This window comes from Sardina pilchardus, chromosome 11, assembly GCF_963854185.1.
Source record: "Sardina pilchardus chromosome 11, fSarPil1.1, whole genome shotgun sequence".
Classification (NCBI taxonomy): domain Eukaryota; kingdom Metazoa; phylum Chordata; class Actinopteri; order Clupeiformes; family Clupeidae; genus Sardina; species Sardina pilchardus.
The window spans coordinates 32,121,108-32,129,622 of record NC_085004.1 but is presented as its reverse complement, the minus strand read 5'-3'; positions in this window follow the sequence as shown (position 1 = coordinate 32,129,622).

Below are 8,515 nucleotides of genomic sequence, written 5' to 3'. Positions count from 1 at the left end.
TGTAATATCATTGTATGTATATGTAGCCTACTTATTTCTATGTATTTTTTTTATATGCACGCGCACCCGCGCACCTTACTCGAATGCGCTATGATGGGGGCGGTCTGAAGAGGGTAGCAAATGCGTGTGAGATTTTGAATCTGTGGCGCCAGTAGGCCTAGCCTACTCAGTGCTGCGGCAACGAGTGTTTGTAAATGTTTTCCTTCGAGTTTGAAACTAACAACAATACCGAGGAAACGTACTTTCACATTAGTTAAACGCTGTGCGCAGTTTGGACCGTTGCGTTACCAAACAGAGGGCGCACGAAGAGAAAAAGCCGAATTCGGGGACTGCTGGTGCATTCACCAGATTTGGTGAGATCGATTGCTTTTCTGTGTTTTCATATTGCTTGGTCTAGCAGAGAGACAGCAATCGCGTTTTCCCTTTTTTCTGAGCATTATATTTTTTTGATTGCTGCGGGACGTTTTGTCGGCAGCGGCCCTTTAGTTTTCCTGGATTGGATTATTGACTCTTGTGCGCGGTCCTGGCAAAATACAGGACATCTTTCGTTTAGTTTGGACTTTTAGGTTTATTTTCGGGACTGAATGAAAGGGGGAATTGCAACGCTTGGGATTGTTTGGGACATTTAATTGTGTGTGAATATAAAGCGCCGCTGTGCACGACCTGGGTTATTGTTTGGTGTGTGTCTTCCTTTACTGTTAAACCGAAGAAAGCGACATTGTTTCATTGTTATAATCAAGAGACGCACTCAGATGTGTAGTCTACGTTGTAGCCTACTTCATTCTCAGAATTATCTGTTTATTGCCATTCATATTTAGTCATTCAAAAAAAACCTTCTGCGTTTAATTAACGCAGCCGAAGGTAAACGGTTGATTGTTACAACAGGCTAGCACATTTCCACCTGTTGTTAGACACACAATGCTGCAAAAAAAGATGTCTCCTCTTTTCCGCGAATTTTGCATCTTTCAGTTTCAAGTCATCCATGCATCTCTACTGTGTATGGTCGGACTAATGGGACGTCGGACCAATGGTTCTCTTTTTTTCGGAGTAATGAGATGTCGGACTAATGGTATCTCTATTGAATGGTTCATTTTCGGACGAATGGGATGTCGGACTAATGGGATGTCGGACCAATGGTCCGGCCCCGCTAGCTGTAACATAGTCGATTGCTATAATTTAGCATTTAACTCTATGGTAAAATTTCAGTTACTAGTTCATTAGTAATATTTTTTTTGCAAATAGAACGATCTTGTTAAGTGACAAAGCTTATATTTTTGCCACCCAGTTTCAAATGGTGTGGACTGGTTTGATCAGAAATATTTTTTCTATTTTGAATCGAGTGGATGGGATTTTCTTTTAGAAAAAAATATATCTCGGCCCACAATGGGAACTTGGAAATGCCTCCCATATGCTATGCATTGAGGTCAGCTCGCTTCTAGTGGTCATACTTTATTTTTTAGGATCAGTTTAAAGGTATACTATGCAGGATTGACGATTTCATCGCCGGTTTCGCTTTCGCTTTTCGTTTTCGTTCGTTTTATTATACTTGTGTATTTCTCTGCAGAGCTTCCCCTACAGCTTTAGGGTACGTTCAGACTAAGCGTCTTTTTCTGACAAAAGAAGTTGTGCAGACCGTTTTATCATCTTGAAAAAAAAAAAATCTGCCAGCATTTTTATTCCAAAATCAGCCGGAAGCGTTTTTTATTGCGAAAGGCAGAGTGACTAACGTACGGACACAAAATATCGCGAAATAAAACAAATGTGGTTGACTATTGCTTTTAGTATGTTATGGCAAAGTTGTGAAGTCATGTCAAACATTTCTCTCGACCGATCTTCTGTCACCTTCTCCATTTTTTACCTGTTGTCATGGGAAACCACAGGTCTCGTTAATCCGCTTGTGATTGGTCAATTGTAAAAAAGACAGCATGACGTAAGGCGTTTTTCCGCAAGAAGTTGAACATTTCTCAACTTCGAGCTGCAGAAAAAAGACGGCTGCAGTCGCGTTTTAAAAGAAGCCGGTAACTTTTTTGAAAACACGGTCTCCTCCATAGGGTTATAATGTAAAACAGACGCCGGCAGCTGAGAAAGAGACGCTTAGTCTGAACGTACCCTTAGCGTGTATATTTTACAAAACTTCTCAATCGGTCAGTCTGCCGTGCCTTTTCATTAGACTTTACATGACACTTCCTGGAGTAGAGCATGGGTGCGTGCCCGAGGTCTCCTGAAGTTGCAAGTGTGGTTCTACCGCTACAGACCACTAGGGTGGCCGAAAAAACACTGTTCGACCGGTAATGACTCATTTAATCATATATAACAGTATGGAACGAATTGATTAACTGAAAAACGTTGCATAATTTACCTTTAACCCTCTAACCGCCCAAGGCGCCGTACGGCGACAAGCAACATCACTGATTAAAACAGACGGTAGATCCGAGTAGGGTGACAAATCGCCTTTGTACTCTCCACCACTAGTTGGCAGACATCCAGAGCTTCGATTCAAGCCCAAACTTGAGTAAAAAAGTTTTCAGGAAGTGCCTGTATTACTCGCGAGAAACAAAAAAAAAAGACGCATTTCCTGTTTATAACGCGGAAGTGAAATGCGCGATCGCTATGCACAAATTGAAGCAGAAAAACGGCAAATGTTAAAAAACAAAGTCGTGTGTTATGAAGTCTTGGGTCTGCCATTCACCTACTCTGATTCTGAAGGAGAATATCTGCCTTTTGGAGATTATGATCGGTCGTTCATTGGCAGTGACAGTCAAGATGCGTCTGTGAATGGAGGTGGGTCTTTGCGTGTGTACGTCAATGTTTACCTGCAGCAATGTTGACGAAAGGGTTCAAATAAGCATGGTGTGCTTGGTGCCAGTGATAATCATGATGATAGTGTCTGTAATTGACATGGTACAGACAGCAGGTCTAGTAAAAATAGGGCTCTGAAGAACTACAAAGTCATCCGCGATAGGAACTGATTTGACCAGGCTACTTTATTATATAGTAACATAGGGATTGTGATAATACTAATAGTTTACTATTGTTGGTTTACATGTGGCTGTGGTCCTGTTTGTTTGTTATGTCGGAGAAATTACAAAAATCAAAGTAAAACTGCTCAAATGTGTTCAACAATCAATATTTACTAAAATGTGCATAATTTGACGCTATTGCCATCCTGTGACGTCATAATATGCAAATTAGATGAGTAAATTTACTCCCTTTATAAACTTTAGTTCATACTCAATGATTTTCACATTTACAGTAGGACTTTATCTCTGACCACTTTCAAGCCATGGCCTTTTGAATTTTTTATGCAAAAATCAAAAAAAACCCGGGCGGTTAGAGGGTTAAATGTTTTGAGTTTATTTGTAACATGGTGATAACGAACTACAGTAGCATGTGACGTCATATAGTTTGGGCGTTTCGTCTCCAACTGATCAAAATGGCAATTTGCTAAACTGGCTTTACATATTTTTGTAATACAGAGCGATGTAAACTGTGTGGTGATTACCTGTATGTTGGGATAACTTGTGTTGTGCTCCTACTCACACAAGAGCTGGCAGTAAGTATATTTGTCAATGCTAACAGGCTAATAAACAAACCATGCTAGGTGGGTAACGTCGAAGGGTAAAGAACACAGGTTCCTCTAGAAGCCACCGGGTCCTCAGGTCACCCTCATGAAGTCTGTTTCTGACAATGACGTCTGAGACATTCAGCAGGTGAACCTCATTCTCAACCACCTCGTTACATATCTGGCCAGATCAATATCCCACAGGTGTGACTGACTTAATGCTATAGGCTACTGCTATGGACCAGTGTTCCCTTTATTTTTTTGAGCACTAGTGTACAAAGCTGGATGATTAACATTAAAAATGCTGTCTGGTTTGCCTCCAATACAGGTAAGGTCATTCATTTGGTATTGTTTAGATTGCTTTAACTTACATTAGAATTGTCACCTCCGCCAAGGAGGTTGCGTTTTCTTCGGGAACCGGCGTTTGTTCCGTTTGTTTGTCTGTCTGTCTGTTTGTTAGCAAGATAACTCAAAACGTAATGGATGGATTTCCCTTTCATTTCAGTGAATGTCAGGAATGACACAAGGAATAAATAATTACATTTTGGGAGTGATCCGTAACACCGTCGGGATTCCGGAGCTGTTTATGTGTTTCGCTTAGTGGTGTAATGGCATGGTATGGCCACGTGGTGGCGATCGGAATAGTTTAGGTTCTAATGTATGACAACCTAGGAATAGGGTGACCAGACGTCCCGGTTTTCCTGGGACAGTCCCGATTTTGGGTGGCGTGTCCCGAGTCCCGACAAAAGCCTGTCGGGACGCTAATATGTCCCGGTTTTCACCAACCACTATTGAAGTGTGGTTTTATATAGCCCGATCACTACCTAAACCCATGTAGAAACTAGCATAAAGCGTCCGACGTATGATTTGTGTGTGTGTGATCGTGTGCCAGTCAATCGCAACAGTCTGTACAATCTTTGCAGTCAACGTTACATTGTTTCATTGCCTCGTTTTAATGGCTAGCAGGTTACGCTACAACAATGCTGAAGAGAAAGTCATCATTCTCAATAACCTATTAGTCCGTGAGCCAGAGGGGTTGGTCGTTACCAAAAAGGTGGCAAACCATACCTTTACTGAAAGCCTGGAATTCTCAGCTTTTCAATGATGTATAATGGCCATCTGACAAGAGTATCCTAGCTGTTTAGAGTTATCACACATAATGTAAACTAAGGTTGAGAAAATAATATGGCTGAGTTTCGTTTTCAAAAAATGTTTTCATGCATATGCTATCTGGATAATAGGTGAGGAATGTTAAGGAGTCAAACAGTGCAGGCCCTAATCTCTGACTGAAAGTGCACAGAATTAGTAGCCTGGCACGCCCTCCCAGTGACGCAACGCCTTCAGGCTTTGCTGCTGGTCTGGTCAACTGCTCATTGAGAAGGATTTCTGAGTTCCCGAAATCTGCGGAACTGCCCCCTTTGGTCGAGAACCAATTAACTTTGAGCAGCTCCAACGGCTCTGGGTAGAGGCGTGTTCAAGGCAGAGGAAAGAGTGTTGTTATTGGTTTAAACTCGGCAATCCGCTTTCTGACATCTACCAGTAGCAAATCGAGGCACTTAAAGGAGGCGGGTCAACCAGCGCTGGCAAGAAACCCTGATAGCACAGGCTGTTGGTCAGACTAAAGTCTCGCAGAGCCTTTGAAAGTCGATGGTAATCAGGCTACAGAATTAGTGCATTTACACAGCAATATTTCAGACATTTTCTCAGGGGCGACACCCCTGAACCCCCACTACCGTTTGGGCTTGGACGGGTACAAAAAAAGTTTCACCTGTCAAATGTTGACGTTACATTTGAGCACACACAAAAGTGTCCCGGTTTTAGTTCAGAGAAATCTGGTCACCCTACCTAGGAAAAACAGTGCAGGCGGAGGTCTGCGCTCTCTGAGTGCTTTTCTAGTTGTATTTTTGTAAACGCCAGTGTAATTTTTTAGATATATTATTTGTTTAAAGAGTTACTTCACCCCATAACTCCACCCACTTCACATTTCTGAAAAAGGCTTTCAAAATGGGCGAGACGTTCTGAAATTTGGAGAGGGAGTGCAGCACTGCTGCAACCAATCAACCATGGTGATTTCAGGTCAATCTGGGAATGAGTGCTACAGACAATGGTTTATCACAGGTAAGCTAATCAGGGTAGCAGGTGTTGGGGCGTTTCAGTCCTAATTTGTAACGACCCGGTGACGTAGTGTTGGACTTGAAGTCCAGGACAACGTCAGCATTCCAATAGTATTTTGGACCAACATGCCATGGCATGTTTCAAACTGTAGTAAGCGCGGAGAGCAATATCTCCAATACAAAATCAGACGAAATGTTACTTTTGTCGAGAAACACGATTTTTGTCAAAATTAACCCTGGTAATAGTACAGTTCACCATGAGCATTTTCAATCAATCAACAGCTCAAAAAACCTATTTTAGGGTGCAGTGACTCTTTAAGCACGTCAGCTAGAAGAACTCCTGCCTCTGCTTCAAGTGTGACGGCATCAACTGGAACTCCAGCATCTCCGGCAACCTCGTTAATAGTTTTATGCTAGGCGCTGAAGTTCTTAATGCTGAGATTTACTGGGTACTGGAGCTGGTAACCAAACACAACTCATTCAAGAGCTGCAATGGATTCAGCAATGTCTTTCAGTTGATGTTTTCAAACAGTGGTATTGCAGAAAAATCACATATGCTGAATCAAAGGCAGCATATCTATCCTCTTTTGGAATTACCCCACACTTCAGTTCGATTTTAAAAGCAAAGATTAGAGCTTCAGATAAATATGTTCCCTTATTTAATGAAAGTTTAAAGGACAATTTTGGGATGGTGATGAAGTTAGGTCAAGATATTTCGACTCACAGTTTGTAGGACATGCCACTGAAACAGAGTTGTACACGTGCCTACAAAAGTCCTGTGAGGCAGTTGGAACACATGGAATCCTTCAGACCCGCGTGAACCTGGCCCCCATGCTATTCAATATTCATTTGTGCTACGTTTGTGCCAGTTTGCGCCGTAACAATTATCATTTATGCTGTTAAGGGTTTTAAGTAATTAAAATGTGACGGCACTCGGCCCCATTTGTGCTACGTTTGTGCTGTTAAAATTATCATTTGTGTTACTATGTTTTTTAAGCTATTCCACTTTATTTGTTAGTAACGTCACCCAGCCCCCCATCAATGTCAAAATCTTCCAAAAATGGTCTCAATCGTTTGTGTTACATTTGTGCTGATTTGTGCCGTTAAAAGGAACATTTGTGCTACAATGTTTTCTACGTTGTTATGGTAAGGTGTTTCAACGTTGCAGTTTAACGCTGTCAACCAATGTCAACGTTTGCGTGTTAGCTGGGATGTATCTGTCTCTGAACCAAAAGAAAGCCTTGGCACTTGTCCTGGTCATCAGAAGAAGAGCAGAAGCAGCGACAAATCGGGTGTGGGTGCATCAGACCCTCAGGGCCAGAGAGCAGTTGGGAGAATTCCAACTGGTGATGGAGCTCATTTGTTACAATGACCAGTTTCAGGGGTACTTTCGGCTAAACAGGGGGCAGTTTGACGAGCTGCTGACTACAGTTGGTCCTGCTATTTCAAAGATTCGGCCAACTTTTCGAGAGCCCATTTCTGCGATGGAGCATGTGGCAATTTGTCTGAGGTAAGTGATTTAAATGAGAAGAAAATATGTCATAAAATATCTAGCATCGCTAAATGTTGTTGTTGCACAGTTTTTCTGTTTAGTAGGCTAGCAGCTAGCTGTGGTGATTATAGATTTGAGTCAGTTTTACTGACTGTGATAGTAATACGCTGATGATCATTCTTATAGACTGATGATTGTTATCAATGGAATTGCGTGTTTCTGTTTAGTCGGTGAGCTGTGGTGATTAGATTTATGTCAGTTTAATTGACTGATAGTAATGAGCTACTGATGATCATCATTATACAGTAGACTGATGATGAATATTTTAAATCAGAATTGCATTATTGTGCCTTTGTTACATCTTTGAACTTAAATGATGAAATCATTTCAGATACCTGGTCACCGGTGATTCCTACAGGACCATTGTCGGCAGTTTCCGGGTGGGTTTCTCTACTGTTGTAAGCATTGTACCCGAGTTCTGTCGGGTCATTTAGGATAGCATGGTGGAGGAATTCATGCCTGTTCCAACAACTGCCAACTGGAAGGAGATCGCCCAGGGCTTCCAGGAGAGTTGCCCAACTGTGTGGGGGCAATAGATGTGAAGCAAGTGGTGATCCACGCACCACATAATTCTGGTTCCCAGTACTATATAATTAATACTAAAACATGTTTTTTTTTTTATTATTATTATTTAATTGTAATTAGTTGTATTCATTTTAGAAAACAGTGTATAGCTATATAGGGAAACTCTATGGAGCGTAGTCAAGAAATCCATTTGGACCTGACTTCTCTTCTCCCTCGATAAGCTCCTGAGCCGTGGTGCCAAGCTGAGGAGGAACAACTCCGTTTCATCACTGCTTTGGCTCAGGACGTTTAATACCAAGTCCTCAAACTCATCCCCCTGCTGACCACCCTGTCTCCTCCTTTTTCTAGCAGAACCCTGAGACGGGAGTTGCCGTGAGAGCATGGGGGGTTGCTGAAACAGCCTGGGTTGTTGGCGGTGCAGCCAGTGTTAAAGCTAGAGCAACCTGGGTAGCCAGCTTGGGTTGTAGGCGGAGCAGCAGGCTCCATTGGCTACTCTAGATCTTCTAAGTCTATCTCCTCCAGACACAGAGTGATACACTGATCAAAGGTAGCCTGATTACCATCGTCTTTCAAAGGCTCTGCGAGACTTTAGTCTGACCAAGAGCCTGTGCTAACACGGTTTCTCCAAGCACTGGTTGACCCACCTCCTGTAAGTGCCTTGATTTGCTACTGGTCGATGTCAGAAAGCGGTTTGCCGAGTTTAAACCAATAACAACACTCTTTCCTCTGCCTTGAACACGCCTCTACCCAGAGCCGTTGGAG